The 26,789-nt window shown below is 37.9% G+C and overlaps 1 long non-coding RNA gene across 1 annotated transcript; it reads right to left on the bottom strand.

Moving 5' to 3' along the window:
- Window positions 1–2,183: 2,183 nt before the first annotated feature.
- Window positions 2,184–7,373, bottom strand: LOC148592905 (uncharacterized). The gene is made up of 3 exons (XR_015913852.1): window positions 7,265–7,373; window positions 2,842–2,989; window positions 2,184–2,236 (listed from the first exon to the last, which is right to left on the bottom strand). It is a non-coding gene; the product is annotated as an uncharacterized LOC148592905 (long non-coding RNA).
- Between the last annotated feature and the right edge of the window lie 19,416 nt (window positions 7,374–26,789).

Genomic DNA, 26,789 nt, shown 5'->3' with positions numbered 1-26,789 from the left:
CTCATCTAGAAACACTCCTGGTCCCCAGAAGCCTAAAGATTCTTCTCTGTCTAACAATATTCTGTCGCCACCTGAAAGGGAAACTCTCCACAAGTATTCAGTTTCGGTTTCCCCAGGCTTTCTTGAAAATTTAGTCTGCAGTTCTCCTAATTCTGAACCTGAATAAGGAGTAGTCCGAACTGTGGTGCGGGGATTCCGACCTCGGGGACCTTCAGATGTTTCGGTCTTTATCAGCGGCCGAACAGCCACTAATTCTGAGGATTCTTCTTGTATCTCTTTATCTGGATCTCCCCATATGTCCCCGTCCCAGTCCTCAGGCTCAGTGTTAGTAATTAACTTTCTGATTTGCCGCATATTAGGGGGTCGGGGTGCCTGCATCAGCATTGTTTCAATTCGCTGCTCCAGTAACTGGGTACGTCTCTTTTCCTTCTCTAATTCATACTGCAAATGTTGAATTTCTGAATTCTTACTTTGATAATCTAATTTCAATTTCTGAAATATTTTATAGTCCTTCTGCGCCTGAATTAACCAACCGCCCAGAATAGCACAAATAACACCCTTGCCTCTGCCGTCCTTAAACTTAGCATGGCATTCCTCCATTCTTTGCAAAACCTTTTCAGGATCTGACCAATTATCTCTGGCCCAATCTTCCCCACCTTCTGAGGGACCACATTTCTGTCTCCGTAGGAATTCCTTTATCGACATCCTGCCGACTACGCCAATTTTGTGTTGAAAATGTTGCAGTTTGAAAGCCGCAGTGGTAGTGGTGGTGGGGGGGAAGGAGATATCAAAAAAAAGTATCGGATTCACAAACAGTCTGTGGACTGTAGGTCCGATCGCCTTCCTAGGAGCGAATCGAGTTCCCAAATAGCGTGATCCACTATAAGCTCGACCCTGGCAGTATCGGATTCACGAACAGTCTGTCAACTGTAGGTCCGATCGCCTCCCCCCAAACAAGTAGTCGAGTTCACAAACAGTATGATTTATTCAAATGCAACATTTACAAAGCAGGTTTCGGATGTCAGTACAGGAAATTCTCTACTAGAGCGTGGGATTTTTAGCTAGCTCTGATGTACAAATGTGCAATCATCACTCACCCCAGAAGATGGGAGAGGGCTCTCAGTCTCGAGTCTCCTCAGGCAGCGTCCCAGCGCGAGGGGAGGAAAGGGGGATCAGCCTGTTGACTGACCCAAGAGTTACGATGGTTTCTTCCCCTCCAGACTTTTCATCCTTAGTTCACCTTTTATACTTTTCTTTACATTCAGGTGGAGCTTGAGTGACTAGAGTCATACTTAATATTGTTATTGATTGGTGAAAAAGTTTCTCGCTTTCATTTAAAGGTACAGTCAACCGAAAATCTAGAGCGCATGCTCAGTGAGGGGTGGTCGTACCTCGGAGGCGGGTAACTTTTGGGATGGAGGTATGGTTTTCACATTATAATGAGCAAAGTTCAAGCAAAGTTCATCATTTGCCACTTTTGCTGGCTCAGCACCGGACATGTTATCGTATATCTCTCATTAGACAGCCACTGTGCGGCTTATCAGCAGCCCAGCACAGGGAGTGCAACAGAGTTTGGCCGCGGAGCCTTCACCCCGCTCCATCCTCCGTTACTCCCTTTTGCAGCTGCGAGGAGGGCAGATTGCGTTGCCCAGGGAACCGTGGAGGAGCAGAGTCCGTGCGTACCAACCATCCTGGAAGTGGCAACTGTGTAGCACCCCAAGCAGGCCTCTGTAATGCCAGAGCTGTGTTAGGCCCTAGTTTTCCTCTCAGTTCCTGCTTTCAAACAATTCTTCCACAAACACTTCTTCCACACCTTGGTTCCCACAGCAAATATTTCATGGCTTAGTTTCAGTGTTTACAAGCAATTGAAGGCAATGTGCAAACTGCATTAAAAAAAATGAATATATACATTGCAAGTAAAGATGACTATTTAAATACCAAATAGACCACAGAATAAATATGCCACTGTAGGATATGAAGTTGATGCAATTTAACTGGTTTAAGCAGGTATAGGGCAAAAGGAATCTTGATATTTGAGTGTATTTAACAGAACGATAACTGAAGACAAAATTCAACAAATTAAAATATACTAGTACGTCCTCTGTCCCAGCTTTCTCCTTTAATGCACAGAATATGGCAGGTTTACCTTTTTAATTTTTTTAATATCTGGATCCTCATCTTCCTGGTTGCCTTGATAAGGTCACATTCGTTCTTTTGTTTTATTGAGAGCTACAATCTGACAAAAATAACAATTCATTAAATGCATTTTCAAGTTGAAACAGTTACAGAATAAACAGAAAAATAACATCCCCTTCTTTAAGAGCTCTTCTTAGAGTCCACTAAAGCTGCATGGAATGATAAGCATGTATTTGGTCGCAGAGGCAGAGTTTTCTCCAAACCAACAAATATCTTATTGTTCTTCATCTATATTAAGAGAGCTGATTCTCCTTTCAAAGCCAAGTGTGCCTTTCAGACCGTAACAGGCCAGAACTGCAACAAAATGTTTAATTTTCAGTGAAATACTCTACAATACCAAAGGCTGTGTCAAGGACCAAACAAATGCTTTAAAATTTGTGTGCGAAGACAGGTAGAAAATAACTGAATCCACATTGCAAAGCAATATGTCATCTCAATTCTCTAGCAGTGATGTAATCCAATAAACTCAACAGCCATCAATACTTCTAAGAAAACCATCTGGCCAAATGTTCCTAGAAGAATTATTACAGCTTTTCTTACCAGGTGCTGTTATTTTCTCAAATATTACAGCAATATAGGCAACAATTACAATATACACAGAAAAACATTAAAATGCAACAACTGCCTGATGACTCTAGCACATACCTCAGATTTAAGTCTTTCAATCTCCGTGTCTTGATCTTCAAGTTGATGTCTAAGTTGATTGGCTGCAATATTTTCAGTCTCCGCAATCTAGACCTGATGAATGTACTTCTGCATTAACACCTCCCTTTCAATCAGAATATCCGAGTAACTGAAATGAAAAACACTTAAGCTAGTAAAAATAGCAAATGTTGACTTATCAAATATTGACAGAGTAACATTACGCCAATGACAAGTAAAAGAAATGTTCAAAATTGTGTTTAATATATGATAAATAGCTTTTTCATAAATCATCCAAACCTATAAAGTTGTCAACATTCTCTTTTTAGACGCAAGAGTTGCTCCATCCCAGATCACTGATTTTTTTTTTTATTTTATTCATTCTCAGACTAAGACAAAAACTTTATTCATTCAATTTTATTTATTTATTTTTCATTAAGACCTGCATTTCCTCCCCTCTCTTTACCAACATCTGACTCTTAATCAGAACTATTTCTAACTCTCTAGCTGTCATATCTCTTTATGAAAGAATCCCCATTCTAACTCTCAACACTGTTTTTTTATATTTTGGTTTGCTATTATTTATTTTAGTATTTAGGGTAGTTTGAGATTGCTCCAATAAATTGTACTTAATTTTACTTAATAACAGAAACTATGCTATCAGCCCTTTCTTTAAGCTTTTTCCTGGCAGCTTGTCATTCATACATATTTCCCTTACAAGGGACAGTATCTCCAGTGCAGTTATATGTCCCAACCAAAGCAGTGATGAGCACCATACTGGAAGAATGGCACTCATTTTCAAATAAAGGAGATTAATAATGTTCAAGGGGTGTCTGAGTACCAGCACCTGCAGCGAGGCTGTGTGCCCCAGGGGTTCGCGTGGCCCTGTGCATTAGGCAACCTTGAAGACCAAGAAGCCAGAGTCTAGATAGCCTAGGCCATTTACTGGTGTAACTAACATTGAACATACACATCCATTTTGAATTAACTGATGTTCATCCTGAGGGGAAAGGTCAATGTCAATGATGCTGTTTGAGCAAGTACTGAGCACTTTTGTCCAAACAGATCAATCCCATGGCCAGTTCTGTATATAGGTACACGTATGTATCTGCTTGATTGTGTGTCTGTCAGGACTACACATCCCACTCCTGGTTTGACCTGCGTGAAGGGAGAAGCGGCTTCATCGCTCCCAGGCTAACAGATTCAGCAACCCCAATGCTTTGTACTAAGATGTGCCTAAGCTGAACATGATTTTGACGGCAGATAAAGGCTTGCTTTTTTCATGATCTGAATATTACTCAAGTTCTCTTGGGCCTATTCCTAGCCAACTGGAAACCACATAATTGTGGTTACTCCAGCATATATTCTCTCTATCAGCAAGTCCTCAGAAGCAGGGCGCTTGCTCCCAGCTCCCAGGCAGCCCCAAGATAGCATGTTTGCTTTGCAACTGCCTACAAAAATCTTACATGAAAGATTTTTGCGTAAGAAAATTCTCTACGTTGCCCCAAACTGAAGGGCAAGCTACTTTTTGAGAAGTTAGAGGGCAGTAGCTTCACATATGCTTTGGACAGCTGAGTGCAGCACTCCCATCTTTCTCTCCCAAACAGCACTCTCCCACATCAGACCATGTGTTACTCCTTCCCCTGTACAGTGTGGATGTGTAGTGAAAAGATTCAGAGAACTGAGATGGAATAAAGTACATGGTAAAAAATGAACAAAATATAAATCATTTTAAGGCAATTCAATTTCTCAGTTAAGTTCACACTTGTGCCAGTCTGTGGGAAGGGGTGGTAAAGGTGTGGGAATAAATGGCTGACTTAAGAGAACGGTAGCTTTTTCTTTTGGCAGCAATGTTGGATTATACAGGTCTAAAACATACATGACACTACCAGCCGGAAACACTTAAGACTTTCCAGGAATCTAAAGTAAAAACGAAAAGGCCAAGAAATTTGTTTAGCATTGCACCAGTGTAAAAATCTAAAACAGATACAATTTTTTTCAATTGTTTCCAAAAAATAATCATAAAACCACAGAATGGTGGTAAACCAAGAGAAAGTGAACCAACTAAACCAAGAAGTAAAGAAGAAGTAAATCAAGTAAAGAAGTAGAGAAGTAGAGAAACCACGTAGAAACCAGTAGAGTTAAACCATGAGAAGGTGAAAAGTTAGCCTCAGAATATTAGGAATGAAACGGAGTTCTTGAGAAGAGACCAAGGTCTGGAACAAAAGTCCAAAACTGAGTCTCCAGCCACTGACTGAGGAATTCAGATTTGCCAAGAGCAAGCATATTAATCCAAAAAGGCCTAAGAACTAAGTCTTATTCTGCTGCTCTGGATATTACTGAGAACTCAAAACACTGAGAATTCAAGTAACATGGGAAAGCCTGCAAAGTAGGGAGACATGGGGAGTTCATAATGCAGTCTCATAAAAATATATTGAATTACAAATCCCAGAGCAAATTCTGAGAGCCAAACAAAGTCTCCAGTGAAGAGGAGGGGTCCCAATGGAGGGGAACGCAGACACTGCAGTGCTTTGCCTCAGCAAACAAGAGCCTGTGGGCTCCCGAAGAGCACACACAGCACCTCTGCATGACCAGCAGCAGCATCCCATCCACGGTGAAATCTTCCAGGGAGGAACAGAGAAGGCTACAACAGAAAATGCTTTAACTATGAATTTGCAGCCAAATAAAATATCTATTTATTACAGTGGGATACAGTATCCAATGGGACTCCAGGGGTTGCTTTTCAAATATATAGTTTTCAGATTAAATAGAACATGGAATAGATTTTGATGGTTGCAAACACATTTTAGACAAAAAAAATATATATATTTTTTGGATATGCCAATTGGCAAAAACAGAAGACAACAACTACCTCTCCCTCCAAACCCTCAAAGAGAAGCCACCCTCTACTTTGTCTCAGATAAAACATGGATTACCAGAGCTACTCATGAAGATGAGATCCTTCAGAAAGGTGCTTCACAAACTCCAACATATTCACACAGAACAAGATGTTCTCAGGACTATTTCCAGTTTAAGCATTGGGGGAATGTTCTCAATACCCCCTGGAATTTTTACCCAAAGGTATCTAAGATGTGAAAAAAGTATCTTTAAAATGCTAGACAAATAGTCACTTAGTAAGAGAACCCAAAAACCTGAGAGAAGGGTCAGAGATGCATTATGTCTCAAATGAACAATGACACCAAAATTGTTAAAAGTTCAACACATATGTCAAGAATACAGACCAACAGAATACAGACCAGCAAAAAAAAAAAAAAAAAAAAGTCTAAACTGGTAGTACAGGCAAAATTTAGTCTCTGGGACAAAATCGTAGTTTTATTAAGTTGCAAGAAAAATCTTATGCAATAGTCTAAAACTATTATTTTCATTTCTTTGATCTATCTTTAATAAAAGACCCAACATTTAAGTAACTAATTATCCATCTCACGAAATGAGAACCACAAAATGTGGCTGATCTAATACCAGAACCCAGACGGTGTTTCCCAAGAAAGGATGCGACCTGCTCCTTTAGGCACCTTTACCCAAAAAAGGTAGGGATACAAAGACTGGATCCCAGGAACAGAAGGTTTAGAGCTTCAAGGCGCAATTTCAGAGACTCTAAACTTAAAAACTACTAGCTGGTATTGCTCGCTTTTAATTCTAAAGCGAAATCACTTCTGTTAACATGGCTCAGGTCCTAGGCAACTCAGAAACTGCCTTTCCTTGTGCGTTACCATGGCAGTGCAGATTATCTGAGGTTAGAGACAGGAGAGGAGGCTGGAGGAACTGCATTTCAGCGAAGACATTTGCCTCTGCTGCCTTTTCCAAAGCTTGGGTTATATGATTTCTGTTGACATTATACTGTAAGCCTCTACCCACCACTTCGACCTTTTCTTCATGAAGGAGTAGTACATTGCTGAAGTCCTATCATGCCCTTATTTACAAAATTTACCCTTTTAATATTATATTATTACTCAGAATATTATTCAGAATCTCAGAATCAGAATATTACTCAGAATCTCAGTTTAGAGAGAGCATTTTACTTGTGGCATTTTATCACAATTATGGTTTTACCTCCTTCTTATATTCATTTCTATACAAAGAAACATCCATTTACTCATTTTAGTGGCAGGTGACATTCCTTTTAACACATTCTTCCTTTAAAAGAGAACTAATCCTAGCAGTTCTGTTTCCAATAACAGTTTCTTGAAGAAATTTCATTGAGAACATAATCATTTGTGAATGGTAAAACAGTGTTACAAACAGAACTGATAAAGGCAATTTTTCGATAGCATACCTCTGGATTACAAACAATATCTATCTAATGCATTGTACAAGCATGTTACTTGTTAGAGAGTGGATTTAGACTTTCAACTTATTATCAACTTATTAACAATAAAATGGAGTTGAGCATAAATGACCTGCATACCTAGCTTGGTGAATAGCTTCTACCCATTCATCTCCATCAACTTCATCCTCACAATGGAGCTCCAGTGGCTTCTGCCCTTCATGGCCAAAAAGAATAGCAAAGTAGTGCTTCAAATTAGAACAAGAAAAAGAAATGCTTAGAAAATCTTTTAAATAAAATAGATACACAACAAGCCAAGGAACTGAATTTTTAAACACAGCCCAAACCATTCCTGGTCTTGGAGGATGTGATTTAAAGCTTCAGTTGTGAAATGTGGATTGAAGCTGAAACTATATTCTTAATATATTCCCTGCTTTCATGATACTTATTATAAGTTATTGTTCTTAAGTTGTCACATACAAGATGTGCCATTATATAATTTCCTTAGTGGCTTCTACCATTGAACACAAGAGGGTGACTGTAGTGAGGCATCTACAGTTCTTTATTTTAACACTTTTTCTCAGATACCAGCGCAGGGTTCTCCTGTGGAATTTATGACTGAAATCACTTTCAAATCAGGTGCTGCTACCACATCTTCACAAGGAAGTCACAGAAGGTGACTTCCACTCCACCGAATCTAGCTTATGCCTTCACCATTCTACCAGAGCCAGTATCCCCTCTCTCATCATACTCCCAAACAATTTTTCTTTCTTTTTCTTTGTAAAAAAGCAACCTCCAATATAATTTTCATTGCAACAAACGTTATCACAACAAAATACTATTTATACAAGAAGTGTTATACTCTTTGATGCTTTTTTTTTTTTTACATAAAAGTACTTAGTTTACAGCGAAGGTCTGCAACAAATCATTCGTTCTTCTTCCCTACTTAGACTTCCTCCTGCCCTCTTCCACCTCTGCCGCACTTAGCAGGGAAATGACTATAACTGCATGGCAGCAATTATTTTCTGGGATCTAAGTGCAAATTCCACGGCCACACCAGGCAACCAGCGAGGTGTGTAATTTGCTCTCTCCTGCTCCATTAGCCATTATTTACTCCAGTTAGTAACACAAAGTGATGTCAACACACATTCTGCTTTCCCCATCAAGCCCTCTACTTGGCTGGAAGAGCCCCTCTGAGCCAAATACAATGCTAGAGATCAAGGAAATATAAAAAATCTCGGAATTAAAAGCTATTTCGAAAGCAGGAGGAACACTAGCAAGAAACAGAAGACATGAAATTTTACCTAGAGAGATTCAGCTGCCGATATTGTCAATGTTTATAATGAACGTGGCCCATGCAAAAAGAGAGGATGTTTGACACTTACTGACCCTTTCTGAAACACCTGGCTGCCTCTTGTGCACAAGCAACACACAAGCCAGACAGAATCAGCTCAATACACTATAGGAAGGTTCACTACAACAATGCTAATACTGTATATACCCCCATATTTTTATCTAGATTTGCATCTGGGGATCTTGCATCTACAAAACTCAGGTGCCTCTGTGCTCCCAAGCACACTGCCATGTTTGGTCTCATTTCAGGTAACATAAGGACATACAATGGCATTCCATAAAAGAGAAAACTATTCATTTGTCAATTATATTACTTTGATAAAAATTGTTAAGCATATAAAAAACACTTCTCATGCAGAAGTCTACAAACAGCCTAAGAGCTGCAAGCAAACAACAGAAATATGGCAAAAAAAAATCATATTTAATAGCCTACACAAAGAAAGTTTAGCCTCAAATCAATTGAGTTTGAGAAATAAGACCATTTCTGTGCACATCAGAGGATCAATAAATCTTTCAAAGGACAATGCTATAAAACTGTGGTCTTTCAACAAGCATATCACCTAAAGCTGAATAACATAAAAACTTTTATTGAGATTCATAGGATTCTCTATAATAGTGTTGGATAAATAGCAATACAGGTGAGTTGAAAATAATCTAAAATTGCAGTAAGAATACACAGTTGTACTTCAGAAAATTTCTACATGGAAAGAGTGGTGAAGCCTTGGAACAGGCTGCCCTGGGAAGTCGTGGAGTCACCATCCCTGGCAGTGTCCAAGAAACGTATAGATAAGGCAATTAGGGACATGGTTAAGTAGGCATGGTGGTCATGGGTTTATGGTTGGACTTGACCTTCAAGTTCTTGACCTTCAAGTTCTTGAAGGTCAAGTCCAACCATAATGATTCAATGATTTGTTTATAGACCTGGACATACTATTTTAATAAGTGTATTTAAAGATAAACTGTACATATCAGAGCTTTTTTTAATATAAAAAGTCATTTGTGTTTCATAAAGCTGCTAACATGTAAAATGAGAATAAACACAAGTATATACAAGCACTGGATTTACTCTCATTCAGTAGAAATTCAAGGGAAAGAGAAAGGCACTATTACAGTCCTCTCTACTACAACTTTTAGGTGAGATAATTCAAGCTTCATTCGAGCAAGACTTACAGTAATTTTGAGTCTTACAATGTAGATTGAGAGATACATAGTTACTATGGTGCTAAGCATGCTCTAAATGTCTACTTAGACCAAGAAAATGCAAACATTCAAAGCTACAGGGCTACTTAAATAGGACACAGTGGAAATCAAAACTGAATTATAAAAGGTTTTTAGTTTCAGAAGTTGTTTTAAAAACTCATCTCACTGCCCTATCTACCACAAGTATGCACATTGCACTCCAACGCCAGGATTGAGCATTACATCATTTGTCCAAAAGTTTGTTTTTGGATGGCGTGGTCAACTCCTGGGTAAGCAAAGTATCATAACATAGCTCTGAAAAGAACCTCAAAGTCATCAATAAAGCCTAACCATGTTTTAAAATAAATATTGCTCACTTTCCAAACTAATTCACTACAAGAGAATAGCAGAGCATCTGTGATGCATTATTAGTTTTTCAAATTGTATGTATGTGATTGGCCATATACACATAATTTTAGTGCTATCATTCAATCTGCTACACAGCTCAACTTCCCCATCACTGTGATTTATACAGTAACAAATAAAAACAGCTTTCTGCATACACACTATTAGCGCTTCTGAAGTGATGACAGTAAATATTTATGAACTATGGGAAAAAATGATATCAAATCTCATCTTTCTTATGTCTGTTGGACTAGCAAGTAGGCATTTGTTTTGCATCAAGCCCATGGTTTAGCTGATTTTTTAATCTGTTTCTTCTGAAAATATTCAGTCTCAAAATATAAAATGAGCATTTTATATTTTGATAAAAAGCAAATACATTCACATCATTTTAATGCATCTTTTCAGTATTTAGGTATGCAGAATAAAAACTGTAAGTCTCGATTTTAATATAAACATCTTTGATAGGAAAGTTCTTCAAAATAAAGTCTGAAAAAAGGAAACTTGCATACAACTTGCATAGTTATGAAGACATCTTGACTAACTGTCAAGGAAAGAAATATGATCAAGTTCCTTCAAAGAATATTGTGTATCACTTCTTGCACGTGTACCTAGCACAACCAAAAGTTTCTTCCTATGATGTGTAGAAAGTACTATGGAATAAGCTGATTGCCTCCTCTGCTTATGAGGAATGATTGGAACAAGACTAAGAACTTGATTCAAAGAAGTATTTTACTGAAAATATTTGTGTCACTCATGATAAATCCAGGTTCCCCACTGATAACAGTTCACACAATAACTTTTTTGTTTAAAACTGCCAAGATATTTGCTGCATTCAGCAGAAGGAGGCAAGAGCCATGAAGCTGCCATGCTCTCGGAGCAAAAACCAAGCAATATTCTGGGGGCGGGGAGGTCACACACACCCTTTAACAGGGTCTTTCTTCTTTCTCAGGAGACTGAGGTAGAGTTTCCATCAGTTCAAGCACCCCTAGGACTAGATCAGTTAACAGATTTCTTACAACAGAAGGTTGTTTTCTTTGTGACTGACAAGAGCGTTGGCTGCTTCTGAAGAGAGAGCCAGAGCAGTGCAGACACACACTCGTCCAGCCCACAAGCACCTCCCCTCAGTTCACACTCTGCTCTGCGTGGAAGTTACAGACAGGACTTCTCCATCCTGTCCCCTACTTACTTACCATTACAGGAGCTTAAAGGAGGTTATTCCTTTTCACCCCCTAGTAATTCTTTCCATGATCAGATGCCAGAAAGAAATTGGATATGTCTTTTCCACTTGCAAGAGTTGGTGACCTTTGCAAGAGGAAGCAACAACTCCAAAGTTATTGAAACACTGGAGGGCCAAGGGGAAAGTGCAGTGACCACCGTATAGCGGAGCAGCTACACCTCATGTTGCCAGACATCATAAAACTACCTGGCAATTCCTATCACACGCTCCTGCCATCACCCACTAGCAGATTTGGTCAGTTTATGCACTATTGATACTATCTTTGCAACATCATGGCATATAAACTATATATGTTTCAAAGGACTCGGAGGTGACTACCGCATTTTGTATGGGGGATTGTCACGCTGTAAACGATCACCGTCTGGTAGTAGTTGCTTGCCTGCACAGTGCTTTTCCTTAAACAACTTCTAAATATAATACAAAATTTCTTTCTTTCATGATGTACTACAAAAACATAACTTGATGCATGTTCTTGGTCTGATCGTTCAAGCTAGAATTTGAGGAAAAAAAATCTTTCAAGCTAGAATTTGAGAAGAATCTAAAAAGAAATCTCCAACTATCAGTAGTGAAGAGAATCATAAATGCAAAACAGCTGTGAAAAATTTATACTTAAAATTAAGAATTATAACAGAAGTCTGTCTTCAATGCAAGGCATGAACAAGTTAGTCATCCGCAGTATCATTCAGGTTATACTCTCTACCTGATGTTTGCAAAGTCACTTTAAAAATCCTTTGGGCAGGGGGCATTATGTGTCCTCTGTGTTTCATAGATTCTGAGGAGAGGCAAGGAGAAGAAGAGAATATGTCTGGAAGAATGCAGCATCTTCTGACAGATTTTTAAGGAGAATAAGCACCTAGGTCTTACAAGAAAAATGACCCTACATGCATAAAAAGAAAAAAAATATCTGATTAAAAGTTAGGAAACAGAGTTGGAACATGGGACCATTTGTTAGTTCTTGCAATGGAACAAATTCAAAAGAATTCCTCAGGTAATCATGCTGGCGCCTGGAAAGGGGAATACAGACAACTGGTAATTATTCCAGATACTAAGGACAAGAAAAGTTCCTCTTATGAAGAGCAGCAGACTCCACAAATGTGAGTTACTGGACAATAAAACGGCAGGTGACAGTCAGTGTGCATAAAGGGACATGCGTGAGGAAAAACATTCCGAGTTTTGCCGAGGGGACACCATGCCTTCCCTGGCACGATTTCATGGCCACAGCGTGAGGCAGAACACGACACTAGTCACACTTTGTCCCACTCAAGTAAAGCTTTTCTTATATTCATATAGAAGTGACTTAAAACTATTGTGTCTATTTTTGCTTTTGGCAAACTACTGGTCAAACATACACTGGAACCCTATGGAAGACACAAGCTATTGCACAGTGAATAAGATGGAGGGTTGCCTTCTCTCTGTAACAAATATTGGTTTCATAATGGATTGATAAAGTTACAAACTGCTGCAGAAAATCTGTTCGGGCATCGGTCAGTGAATCATCTTACTGAGATATTCTACAAATACTGTTTGGGCCAAGAGCAAGAGCACGCTGAGTTTGGTGTATTTAAATATGCAATCAGCGATTTTGCACTTAGGGAAATTATACACAAATGCACCCTAATTTATAAATCCTTACTATACAGATAAGAAGAAATATCTTACAAACGTTTGCATGCGGAGAAAAAAAACACAAGCAAGCAAACAAACAACAACAAAAAAAAACAAGGAAAACACAAAAGTCCCTAAAGATCATAATTCTTCTGCAACTCTATTGACTTGAACCAAAATTATGCCAAATTATAATGGCTACAGCGTTTGTCTTCAGGGATGAGAGAATAAGCTCAAGATTGCCCCATCTGCTAAATTTTCAATGCAAACCATTTGTACTTTATCACTAGGGAAAAAATTCTACCACAGAAAGGGAAATCTCTTTTTTTTTTTTAAATCAGAAACTCTGTATATAACACGAGCCTCCCAAAAGAAAAAGACTTTTTTTCCTCCCTGTCTCATTCCTTCACTGTTCTTAGCAATACACTCACCTTTCTCTCCTTTTCCTCTTAACAACTGAATCACCTGCTATCCACTTTTTTAATCTGAAATCTGATAATGACGCAGCTCTTTGGCATGAATAAAACTATAAATTACCACAGTTTTTGTTTTGACCAACAAAATAAATTCCTGTATTTTAATTAAAAGATCAAATTTTAAAGGCCAGAAGAGATCATTATAATCTTCTGGTCTGACCACTTGTGTACTATAGGCCAAATAAATCTAATTATCATGAAACACATATGGTCCAGGCAAGCCAGACACCCTCTTTAGCAAATCATAAAATTATTATTATTAATAATAATAATAATAATAATAAAGTAATGGCAAATCTACCAAAGTCCAAGTTTAGTTGTTCCAGATGTTAAATTGCTCTCACTATTAAAAACGTACCTTAATTCTAAACAGTGAGCAAAGCAGTAAATGACAAAAATCACACAAATCACACAGTGGGCCCCTGTTTGCAGAACTGTGCCCAAATAGAGTGTATTGTAAGAGCGCAGCTGGGGTTTCTCAGCAGACACTACCACATGTGAGCATATATAAAAAACGAAATAGTATCTAGCCTAAATCGTGGGCATTTATAATTTCTGCAGAGTAAGTAATTTTAAAGAATTAATTTCTAGGAAGCGGGTTAGTCTTCTGGATTACTTTTAAATTTTATTTTAAAGATAGACAAGCACAGGATTTGTCACTTTTAGAACTCCTTATAGAATGTAGCTAACGTAATTCCTGTACAAGGAAAGATTTATAATGCCTATTTTAGACATAAGGATATGCAGAAAGATGCCCAATTATAGATCTGCTACAAGTGAGTTCAACTCAGATTGCTGCAAGCAGAGCTTCTCTCCGAGGTGCACCAACACACCACAGGCAGAGCAAGCATCAGAAGTCAGCTTGGCCTGGACCTTGTTACATCTCTGTTACATAATCATTTCTATCTATAAAGTTCTAAGAAAACAAATGCTCAAAATGTCAAGTAACAGCAGTGATGAGGAACAAGATCGACACACTCTACCCTCTGTAACTGGAGACCACCATGGCTTGTATGGAAGATAAAGGACCACGACAACCAGCCACAAACAATGTTTTCAAAACCGAGTTGAATGACTTCATAATATGGGAAAAGGACTTTTTGGGGCCCCCGTGCTAACTGATAGCTCTAGTCTGTAATTAATTTGTTAGTCTGTAATTAATTTGTCATTGGGGTTAGAACAAGGAAAAAAACTGGTGACAATCTGCAGGGAAAAAGGTGACAGTCTAGTTTTTAGCAAGAGAGGTTATTCTGCCACCAGAAGCAAGCTCTGTTACCTAGACAGTCACCTTACACTTGCTCATACTCCATCAGGAGTGCTGGTTCATTTACCCACCTGATCTGAACACCAGGAATGGCATTTAAAAATTATGTGAATTCCATGGAGCTGAAAACTGCACTTCTCCAACAGCAATTCGTATAGGAACAAACTCTTCAATCACACCCTCATATAAAGACATCAAGAAAAAGCCTGGCTTGTCCCAGGACACTGAGACCCACTGTTTGAATAAGCAAGGTTTGGGTCAAATATTTATTACATCTCTGTATATGTTTTTATGACTGCTATCCTTGAAACTCCCCAAGCTTATATTAACAGTTAAAAAAAAAATCTAACGTGCTTCATGTTGGCTGAGCAACAACTAAAACGACTGTCTCCACAAAATAACCTTTCAACTAATCCTCACTAGTACCACGACAGCTGCAGGTTGTTCACTGGCAATGCCTGTTTTTATACAGGGATTCACCGCAACGATGAGGCTGTTGACACACACTGTACCAGGTACCAGTAAACCAGAGATACCCCAACCAACTGACCCACTGGGCGTTTATATACAAGCACATCACAGATGAGACTGTTGCATCCTATAACGGTTTGCACGGAGGGGAGAAGCGAGCTGTATCACAGAACTGCCGAGCATACAAAAACTTTTAAAATTTGACATGAGATTACACAAACACATTCACGGTTTGTATAAAATAAAATTCTTTTCAAGCTGTAAAGCCAAGAGATAGATGGAACCTGTGTTTTATAACCATGCATATCAAAGACCCACTTAAGCAGACATTCGGCTTTTAACAGTTTGCCTAACTGCAACTATAATAAATATTTTCGGTTCAGGCTTTTAGTAGGGATCTCTCAAATCATGAGAGATTTCATGCAGTCAATAATTTGTTCTTTAGTAACAAGGTATGCAACTCTGTGCAATGTGAAGTACCTAAAACTCTTGTAACATACTTGATCTCTAACCCTCATTAAAGTCATGCATAATCCAGGCCTGAATTCTGGTTCCCCTAAAAATTGGTTATGAAGGTTGTCATCATGCCTGTCATTCTTCCACTATTAATCGAACATCAGTTTGCAGAGTCAGAGAAATAGAAGGTATGTGTTAGTGACCATAATCTATTTCTTACTACTGAAACTATACAAGAGAAAAAAAGCACCAAATTTCTATTTACACAAGGCCCCAGATATGGCAGGACTATTGTTAACATTCATTGGCAGGGCCTCCTACCCATTCAAATGACAACACCTTAAGTAAGCTGAAAGCAAGAAAGCATTTTTTCTTTCCTCCCCTCCAAAGCTGAGTGTTTCAAAGACACTTCAGCAAAAGAACTGCCTTCCCAAGGAAACAAGTATGCAAAGTCTGGCCCAAATAACCCCCCCATGCTCACCTTCTTTGGAGCCACAAGTTATCTACATAAATAAATTTCACACCCAGAGCTTAAGTTTATTAATGCAGGGGTTCTCAGATGGCTTCCAGGGAGATCTCATAGAAGAGAAAATCCCTAAAAAAAAACTTGTGAGAGAAAGGTTGTAGAAGTACCATGTTTTTTACTGCATAGAAGTACTGCAAGATACACACACTCAAACACATCTCTAAGAAAGGCAAACCAAACTGCTTGTCTTATTGCCTCTCTTTAGCTACAGATACTGATTTTAATCGTTTCCTTACTAATATCTCCTCTTCAGGAAAAGGGAGGTTACATCACTTATGCTAAATGTTGTCTTTATCCAGTCATGTGATGTAATGGTGTGCATTTTCTCCTCATTTTTTTTTTTTAGTTTGTGTAGAAATGAAATGGGTTTAAAGCTACTTTTTTTTCTCTTTGCTGACAATTTACTTCCATCAATACTTTTTCTACTGGAACTCAAGGTGTCATGCAAACGTGTGTGATCCTTTCTGTGTGTGCCCTGACCATGCAATTTATGATAGAAAAAGTGAAGACAGCTGAAGCTCAGACATTGCCATAATTCTCCCAGAAACTAACCAGATTTGTACACAGAATAATATGGTTTCCTGTTACTTTTCCCCCCAGAGATACACCTTGCATTTCTTCTTCTTAAGTAACTTCAAATTTTGTTTCCTCAAGCCAACAAGGAGATCTGAAGCTCCTGAGGAAGACTGTCTTTGAACAGAAAAATCTTGGCATGATGGTACAGTGCTGCTATTGCACAATAAATACTATTGGCAAAGGCAAAACAGCATCTTGGCCTTTCCTTTGCAGCTAGGCTAATCACCAAGGGTTAGAGATTTCTTGCTAGCTTGACAGCCTCAGTTATGTCTTAAACTATCTATACTATCCAAATAAACTTCTTTTAAGCAAATCTGTTTTCTACTATGTTTTCTTGGCAACACTTCTAGCAATGAGTTACAGAAGGACCTAAGATGGCATTTAAAGTAAAGCAAACAAAGCAAATCAGTCTGAATAGAAGCAGAATTTTTCAACTCTTTTGCGCTGCCAATATTGAGTTTTAGAGTTATGATCTCTGCTACTGAACTACAATGTTTCAAAAGTATATACATGATTCACATTTTAAATGCAATGTAATGATAAGGCCTCTTTCTTAGTCCAATGGCAATTCTAATGTTTCAGTACATCAAAGTTGCTTAGAAAAGTATTAACAAAAACAAAAAAAAAAAGAAAAAGAAAACAAATGCTTTTAGCACTTTGTGTTAAATAGATCAACTAACCAACCAAAAAAAACCCACTTTGTTTCAAGCCTGTTCCACACTAACCCGTGAATGTCTAAAGCAACTATAATGCCCCAGAGGGGTATACTCCTTATTCAGGCTGCATTTCCATGATGGCCCTATGGCCATATGCCTTGCAGGACACATGGCCCTCAGTGCAGGGAAAGCAGTGGGGAGTCAAGGTGAGAGGCACGTGAAATAGAATTGCTCTGAGCTTTTACACCAGATGAGCCTTCATTGGCAGATGCAGTTTCATGATGAATCAGTTCCAAGCCCAACATTTCACTGTAGGTCAGCAGCTTAAGTATTTATCAATTCAAACCAGGGAGAGAAAAATAAAATAAAATAAAATAAAATAAAATAAAATAAAATAAAATAAAATAAAATACCCATAAAGTTGAAGGCCAATATGTACTGAAACCCTCTTGGATTCACATCCCTCTTGCTTTCCTCCTTGCAGTTCCATTTCTGACATCTCCTCTCCATCCTGGAGGGGAAGGTCCAGGAGCCCACAATTCCCAGCTATGGCTGGATGGGTGCATGTCAGGGAACCTTCCCTATTCACTTTCTTCAGAGAAGATAGAGACTCTGGATGGAACAACGTATTTGTTTTTGTATCAGGAAACACAAGGCTATAAATAAACAGCTCCATTCTAAACTGTGACATTTTAAAGGTTATTTGAAAGCTTGCATCTCAAAGGTTATTCCAAGTGGAATCAATAAACACACGACCTGGTTTAAATTCTGTCAAGATGACCCGCTGGGTGATTTTTTTTTTCTGCTTCAACTCCATTTCTTTATAAGAAGGCATTCTTGGTTCTTTGAAACTAGATTAGGCTCCAAGGAAACTGTTGTTTCTGAAAAAAATGTTGAATAAAAAGATGAAATGTAACAGTGCAATAAAATAATTTCTTTAGAAAAATACATATAGCTCTGTAGGTAGAGCAGGCAGTTACATTTCATGGTTATAAATTCTGCCATCCTGGCTCAAATTAGTCACCTATCTATTAATCTGTCTGTTTATTCAAAGAAAAAGAGGTAGGGAAAAAAAACGTTTCTCAAAATGAACATGACAATTACCAAAGCACACTTTTTTAGAGGCTGCCATTAGTGACTGCAGTGCTTAAGATGTGAGAATTTGTATCTCTCAATCATTTTAGCAGAAAGGCAAGTGCTATTACCAAACATAGTATGTTCTGTCTTACTAAGAGACAGATGATTCTTTTCTTCAAAGGCACGCACATATTTTTTCCTTCAGCACAACTAACCATGTTTCCCTCCCAATCATTATAAAGACCATGGTTGTCTGCTTATGTCTGAGTTACAACTGTGCCTTGGAGCGTAAAACAAACCTAACCAATTCAAACCACCACCACAGCTCTCTTTTTAAGGCTTGCTTTTTAGATACTTCAAGTTATTACTGAGCCATTTCCCTTGAAAATCACATCCCCTTTTTTAAAAAAAGCCTTTCGCAACATAGGTATCAAAACAATTGCTCCAGCCAAAACATCACTATTTAGATTTGAAACAAAGAGCAATTTATTTCTGTTCTCCTAAAACACATAACACAGTGACCCTAATGTCATTAAGCTACAGTAGTTAGAGTTCCATAAAAACAAGCTGGAAGAAAGTTTGCACTATAACAAAGTAACAGATATCCCTGTGTAATTTGGGGCTTACACATAGGAAACACTATGAACTACCAAGAAGGTCAGTGATCCAAGTCTGATTTCTCTTATACTCACGTAGAACTGATGCAATTAACATCACTTAATATTTCTTCCTATTCTTAGTGCATTGGCTCGTGGACAGATTGCTAGATAGCTGAACATCTATCACATGTCCTATCCAGCAATATAATTGAAGGGGCTGAGCAGAAGAAAGCAATGTCCTGCTCCCGCTCCATTTTTCTCTAATCTTAGCAAAGGTTTTGGAATGAGTAGCGCGCAGATCTAAAGAGCATGCCACAGAACTACCGCCTCATACCACATGCTCGGCTGCAAAGGCTTAAAAGAAATTGAAAACAGAACATTTGTTATTTATTCTGTGTGGAGAAGAGGACACTCATTATCCAAAGCCACTAAAAATTTTATTTATTGCATCTAGGGGGGAAAAAAAAAAAAAAAGAGAGAGAGAGAACCCTGTAACCTAAAACAAGCAGTAACACAAAACAATGAAGACTTACCATATTATTACAAAGTAATCATCATGTAACTTAAAGAAAAGAAACTTTGCATCTTGCACCTGCTATAATCATTGATTTTTGGGGGGCCTTGAATATTGTAAATTCTAAATACTTATTAACTTGTCTTATAAGGCAAATCTGGAATCAAAGAAAGCAATAACTGCTTTGGGGGGGATAATCACAGTTTCTGCTGCTACTAGCAGGGCATAACCTTCCCTCTCTCTGTAATTTGCAACAATTTGTTTAAACTGAACAAACCTGGCCCTTCCCGAGGAGACTGCTGTGTTTTTTCAGCTAACGCTGGTCCAAATTTAGCAAGTTCATCACTATTTATGTAGAGCAAAGCTTTTTGCTATTTGCATATTTAAATGGAGATAAATGAAGAACTGGGGCTTTGGACTTGTGTTAATAAAACTGTATTGTGTCATCTGTCAGATCAATAACGATCGCTGTTAAGACTCAGCAATCAAGCTAATGAGCTATTTCTCACACAGGACCACGAGCACTTCTATGCTTCCATACATACAACTGTTATTCCAAATTGTTATGATATACAGAAGACTTCCAGTCAGTTATCTGAATCAGATATATTGTATAAAACTCAAATACACCAGTTCTACAAACAAGTTTTTTTTTCCCCACACCTTAAATACACAAAATAACAGCAGAAGTGAACATTCATTATTAAAGTAAAAACATTTCCTATGTATGCATAAGATGCTTTTAACCTTTCTTATGCTGATGTTAGTAGCAGACAAATCTGTATTAAACATGCCTACATTTTAATTATATTGCAATATACTTTCTTAACATCTTCTCCCCTTTGCAAGAAAAGAAAGAAAAATAAATCAGATTAAAATGTTCAAGGTAGCAAAGAAAAAGACCACCTCTAAAAACCTACAGGAAAATTTTATAGTAGCCATCAATGGAGTGTTAAAACAGAAGTTGAAGTTCAGTATAAATAAATGGGAAATGAAATACATGGCAAAAGACCATCCTGACTTTGCCTGTGTAGGAACAGAAGAGGAACAAAACAGAGCAGCCTTAGGCCACAGGGGATACGAACAAGCTCTAGCTGCACGGCAGCCTCTCCAGCTCAGACAGAATAGAGCACAAGAGTGCCAAGAAAGGCAATGAAACAACAGTAGGAAAAGGGAGGGATCAGGGAGGTTTGGGAAAGACAAACATGGGATAATAGAAGCATAGGGATAGAAGGGACTGGTCATGTGTAAAGAGTAAAGCATATTTCCTTACAATAATGCACACTGTGCCCTGCCAAACTTCTTCCTACGACCACTGGACACTTTAGAAGCATACAGTGAATCAGAAAGACCCCTGGCAAATTCAGAGAAGAAAAATAGAGGTGGCAACTAACCAAACAGGCACAAACTTCAACTCAGGATACCAGGGTCGGAGTGTAGGAGGGCATGTGTAACACTGCTCTACATGGGTTTTTGATCTAATGTAGTCAATTTTATATTGACTATTATAACATAATCAATACTCAACTCTTGTTGGTATTATAGGGGAAACTCGTATTCCACAAAATGAACTAAGTAACGTGATAGAACAGATTATCACCCCCACTGAATTATATAGGATGCTCAGGGTTGATACTTGGAAGTTGTAACATCTCTTCAGAGGTTGTTAGTGCCCTCAACTCCTGAACATTTTTAAGAATGCTCGCTGTGCAGTGTATCCATAAGTCGCTCAGCCCACAGAGCTAAATCAAACACACTGTGGTTTGCCTTAAGCCATGTAAACACAACGAGTTGCACAGCATTGTTATTTTTGAACTCACTTGTCTTTCAGACTATGGAGTTAAGATTTAAACATTATCTAGTAAGCACAAATCACATCACAGGGCATCATTATAGAAACACTCTAATCCTTTTCCTACAATGAAAATTGAAAGGCCTCTAGCCATACCCAACCTTCAACATTTAAAGGCTTTTAAATACATTTTAGATATGGATCTTAAAGGTCAGGTTATCCACAGTTTCTCAAGAAAACAGTGAGGTTTCCCAATGAACAGATTAATTACGAGAAGGTAGCAGGGTTTCCATATCAGTACAAAAAGACAGATCACTAGAATACTGAAAACCAGAAGAGGGACCTCAAAGATACTTTATTATGAAATGTTCGCCAAGACAAGAATATTGTAACTGTCAATTATCCAGGGCTCTGCAACCATTGGAGCATCTCAGGCAATGCACCAGGCATCAATTTCCAGATCTGAGTGTACATGTGCAACTAGGAAACCAACCTTAATGCAAAATTTCAAGGCTTTCATTTTTTTACTTTATTTTTTTAAATACAGTATACACTTAAAGCAATGGCTTCATAAATATATAAATGCTATGACTGGTTGACCACAACTAGTTGTGTGGCTAACTATAAGGAGATAAATAAGCATTATATTTAAAAGATTTCTCCTGTGTTAGGGATAGAAAAATTACATATTATCAAAACATACACTGAGCAATGGGTACTAGATGCAGGAAGAAGGAATTATTACTACCGTATTGGAAGTCTCTGAAAATAGGAGACATTTAGCAGAAATTTCTAATGACAAATTTCAGGACGGTAAGATGGAGCTATTTTAAGTGATGAGAGAAGGTAAGAATTCCTGTATGTAGGAAATTTAAGTTATGGATTTTCCCAAACTTTTGAATTTACTGATATGCTTCAGTTATATTAAATATACAAAGTGAAATTTTGAAAACACATGAATCCACCTAAAGACCCCAGCTTGTTCATACTCCAGGAACAAATTAAACTGAATATTGCCAAGTATTTCCAAATAAAAAGAATTATTCCATCGCTTAACTAGTACATTAATTATTTTAAAAACACTTATATCAAAAGGTAAGTTTAAGAACATTCTCAGAGCAGCTTTCATTAATGGTAAAAAAATAATAATAATAATAAAATCTGTCCATGCTTCTAAGTCCCTACTGCATATTTTGTTTTAATGATCACAAGGACATTTGTTATCCACTTGTTATCTATTATGCTAACAGGTGTCAGCACTTCCATTTAATCTGTTCTGGAATGTCTGCTGTATCTTACTGTGCCTTCCATGTGTCCATGAATGGTAAACTAAGCATCCCTAGCTGGAAGACACCTACATCCACTTACAATCTTCTAATTTACAAAATATCTTCTAATTTAATTTGTCTGAGTATTCAGCAGAGGAGACAAACTGATTAGGGCTTCTTGTACAGCCAAATGGATGTTACAGGTTTAAGTATATAAATTTGGCTAAATAAGTTTTCTATTATTATCTGACAATAACAGATTATTTGTAAGGCAATTCATCCCACATCACAACAGGGAGTATCAAGGCTCAGACCAACACACGTGAATTTATTAGTCTCAAAACAGCTTACAACACTACACACACACACACACACACACACACTTACTCAGTTCTTTTGTCAGAGGATTCTAGAGGAGATGGCTTTAGCAACAGATAAAGTCATCTACATTTAAAAAAAAAATCTGTGATTACTGTCAAGTAGTACTTCATGATGCCAGTGACAGACAAATCAAGGATTTCTAGTACAGACCAATTATAGAGAAAAAGAGGGAAGCAGAAAGAGGAGGAAGAGTGTAGGAATTGACATTGGTTACTGCCAGGCTTGATCTCTTGGTAGAAAGGCAAAGAAAAAGTTTTGTATAGTCTGGTGACAGCTAGAACCATAAAAATCTGTGCCAGTTCTTGTTCAGCCTAAAAACCGTAAAGAAATATGCCCACCTTTAGGGACAGAATGGGCTTCAAGCACCTTGCAAAACTACTTATTCCCTTTTACATCCTTACCTATTTAAAAAAAATGAAAAACACACAAGAAGTTGTGTTGGTTTATATTCTACTGTGCCGTATTCTTATCCCAAAATTAAAAATGAGAGGAGGTGCCAACAATTCTAAACTTAAATTCTACAATTCTACATATTATTACTTTAGTAGCTATGCACCAATCACAAGCAGTTCAGGAAAACTTCAGATGTTTCAAGTAGTATACTCTGGTATCTCAAATAGTGACTAAAAATTAACACAACCAGACACTAAGCTATGAGTATTCCTGTGACAGATATGCTCCTTCCCCAGCTCATCCTGACTTCTCACAGGTAGCCCTATTCAGGTGTTAACTACCACATTATCTGATCCTGGTAGTTGCCTCCCTGATTTCTTCCCCCACCCAGACATTAACCATCAATAACAGTCCTGATGGCCCTATCCTGATGGGGAGATAAGGCTAACTGTGAGTACACCAGCCAACAGTCATTTCTGAATTGAAAGAATGACTATCAGTCAATCATCTTATCCCATAAATACGGGGACAGCCCAAGAGCCCATTGAGCTCTCCTTGCATGGCAGTGGGCTGCATGCCGGGATCTCCCCTTGAGCAGGGACGCCTCTCAAGGATACTCCTCGAGGTTGAGAGATCCTTCCCACTACAGATTCGTGGTAAGTGACTATAGCGCGCCTTTCTCTTTTTGATTTTGTAAACTTTACTTTGTAACTGTGCACAAATCCCTTAGTCATAAACCGTTGACCAGGTCTGGGACTAGGACTGGATCCAGCCGCACCCAGACTCCTCTCAGAAGGAGTTTGGAAAGCAAGGGGGTCCAATCTGAACCTCGTGACCCAGCGGGAGAGTGTCCTTGGTAATTCTGTGTGTATCTTGAACCTCCATGCAGTAACTAATAAGTGACCTTGCCATAGAATCTCGTGAAACCATTGCCATTACCAATAAAACCTATTCCTATTTCTTTCCCACGAGTGAAGTGCATTGTGTCATTCACCCCCACCACCACTTGTTCAGTGACAATTCCCTAATAAAGGCTGAAGCTATGTTATATATACACAATACACACAGAATTAGATACTACCAGTGATATAATTATTACTGAGTGATAATTAAGTAACTTGCCATGGCAAGATTCAGGGGTTTTGGGGGCAGTAAGGGGGGTTGACTTGACCCAGGGAAGCAGACTCAGTAAAATGAGTTTATTACCTTTGTTTGAACTTCACTGAAACTGCTTTGGAAGCCACCAAACTCTCTTCCAAATGTTTTCCATTCATTGTCCATATTTTCCATAAGCTTGAATCAAGAAAGAAATATCAGGAAATTTAAATGGAAATGGTAGCTGATCAATCCCTAATAAAATGTACATGGTCTTAAAGATCAGGCATCTCATCCTATTTGATATATTGGGAACTCTTAAGTCACACTTGCGTTGTAAATAATTAAGTAGAGTAGAAAAACAAACTTTATAAGTGTTTAGCTTTGCTGAACTACGGTGTTCCAGTTGTATACATTATGCAGCTTCACGAATGGTAAGTATTCCCTGAATATATGCAGGGAAAGAAAATTAAAAATAAATAAATAGTAAATCGCCTGAAAAATACTAATATCTAAAGGATGAGGAAACACAGGAATAAAAAGGATAGCAAATAAAATCCTGCTAGCATCAACACTAGGCCTTCTGACTGCATTTTTTAAATATACTGACTGAATTAGATACAGATACAGACTGAATTAGATCCCAAGTTACGTTGCACTTCCCAGAGTAACAAACCTAAGTATTTTGTAAATATTATTACTGCTCAGCACTAAGAGAAAATAAAACAGAAAAATACTCAATTATGAATATATTCCAAGTACACCAGGAAAGGAAAAAAGGCTTCAATTTAAGTTTGTCAAAGTAACATATCGCTCTTCTCATTAGTGCAAAAGTTTTAAAGTTAACTTTATTCAAGTAGCACAACACTTTTTTCCTGCTACGACTTAGATGTTTGCCAAACTAGAATGACTACTTCAAATTTAAATCAGATGGGAAATGATTAGAATGAAAACAACCTCCTCCACTCCTGCAGAAAAAAGAGAAAAAAAAAAAAAAAAAAAAAAAAGCAGCAGAAAACATACACTACATATAAGCTGCATTAATGTGCAGGGAGAAGCAGCACATCACAGAAACAGAAGAAGCTGCAAAGAACTTTCATCTCTTTTCATAAAGTTTTTAGCAATTCTGAATTTGAATTATGCTTCTCAGTAACACATCAACTAAGATGCTGAGCCAACTGTACATTTCTTCCAGAGAGGAAAAAAGAAAAGCAAGAGTGATCTATGTACAGCAAGTTAAAACATCTTGGCACAGGTATCTCTTTTGCACCCTTGACTTTACTTCCTAACAAGAAGCAGAGAGAAAGAGTAAGAAAATGGAAAAGTCTTGCAGTTCTTTCCTTACCAAAATAAAATTAAAACAAAAATCCTATGACTTGGACCATGAGCTCTGTCCTACAACTGAATGTACTGGAAGACCATTCTACATCATCTTTCTCTTGCATCTACATTAACAGACCATGTCCTGAACTGTAATTTTACAAGTAGACCTTACTTTTAAAAGTGTGAGGTAGGTAGAGCAGATTCAGAGGGCATATGTATATCACAAAGTTAAGGTAAATTAGAAGAAAGGGGCAGGTATTGGCAGTCTATCAAAGCTGTATATTGCTTGTACTTCACAAAACAAACAAACAAAAAAACCCACACAATTTTCTGTTATAAGTAACAGCAAATTTTCTCCTCTGCCACACAAAGCAGCAGAGTAGTTTCTTACCCATTCTACAGAAGTATAGAGATACATTCAACATATGCTGAGCTTCCTTTGTATGAAGCATGGGCACTTGTGTCCATGTGTGTTATCAAGAACACGCAGAGCGCACTGATACCTCTGTCATGTGGCAGTCTCTCCTCTCGGCATGGCACAGGGAAAGGTGCAGCCTACAATCTCCAATCCTACAGGAGGGCACATGGGGTTCACCTGAGCAAAAATGTGGATACCACTGGACTGCATAAAGATGCCATTAAAGACTGTGGATGGATCAAAAGGCAATGAGACTTGTGCCTTTAAGTCACTCAAGGATTTAGAAAATCACCGAATTTTTAATTAAACTGGAGTAATATATAGAGAAGATGCTATATTTTACTGCATATAACTGCCAAATTGTCAGAAATGAAGTTGTCACAATTAGCAGGTAAAATTCAAACATCTAAATGGATTAGGAAAAAGGAAAAAAAAACCTAAAAGATGAGATCTTTTAAGTCATCCACCATCCAAAGTATTTCATGAACAACTGAGGAGGTCAAAAAGCACCACTAAAGACAGAAATTAAAATTGCTTTTAAAATTATTTGGAATCACTGTGTGATCTTTGCAAAGCAAAACATTAGAGCTCCTTCTGAGCAT

The sequence above is a fragment of the Tinamus guttatus genome, unplaced genomic scaffold (assembly GCF_059628265.1).
Source record: "Tinamus guttatus ecotype Peru unplaced genomic scaffold, ASM5962826v1 Tinamus_guttatus_pri_ptg000485l, whole genome shotgun sequence".
NCBI lineage: Eukaryota > Metazoa > Chordata > Aves > Tinamiformes > Tinamidae > Tinamus > Tinamus guttatus.
The sequence above is the reverse complement of the archived record's forward strand: the minus strand, read 5'-3'. Positions and strand labels throughout refer to the sequence as shown.